Here is a 746-nt window from a genome sequence, read left to right as displayed (position 1 = left end):
ATGCCCCTGCTCTGCGGACGGCCCTCCGTGGATATGGAACTCGCGAGCCAGAGCGACTTGTCGACAAAACACAACAGTATTCGAAAACAACGTCAACCGAGTCTGGAAAAGGTAAGCAATTAGCTCGTTAAAAAAAAAAAAAACGCGTCTGTCCCCCGGCCGGGCCCCCGCCTCGTGCTCCTCGGCATCCTCACTCGGCCTTTGAGAGTGACGCGGACGCAGCTCTGGCAGAGACTCAGCGCACGGAAGGCCAGTGCTTGTCCCCGAGAGGCCCGCCCTCAGCAGGGCGGGGACACGCGCGTGAGTGCCGGACAGTCACTGAACCGGCACAGATCGGCGCCACGACGACGCACGGCGGGTACCACGGTGGCCACGGTAACGAACGACCCTGTCGTCTGCCAAGGACGGGGACTGCCACCCTGTTTCCAGCGGCAGTGGCCAAATTCAGCTCGTCCTTCCAACATCGGCGCCTCGTCTCCCTGGTGAAGGCTGAACCAGCGGCGCACGGGGGGCGGGGAGGGACCGACGGAGGGACAGACAGAGGGGCAGACGGAGGGACAGATGGACGAACAGACGGAGGGACCGATGGAGGCACAGACAGAGGGGCAGACGGAGGGGCAGACGGAGGGACAGAGGGGTGAGGAGGGACAGGCTGAGGGACCGACGGAGGGGCAGACAGAGGAGCAGACGGAGGGACAGATGGACGAACAGACTGAGGGACAGGCTGAGAGATGGAGAGGGCCAGG

The sequence above is a fragment of the Pteropus alecto genome, unplaced genomic scaffold (genome assembly GCF_000325575.1).
Source record: "Pteropus alecto unplaced genomic scaffold, ASM32557v1 scaffold213, whole genome shotgun sequence".
In the NCBI taxonomy this organism is placed as follows: domain Eukaryota; kingdom Metazoa; phylum Chordata; class Mammalia; order Chiroptera; family Pteropodidae; genus Pteropus; species Pteropus alecto.
Note: the sequence above shows the minus strand (reverse complement) of the source record.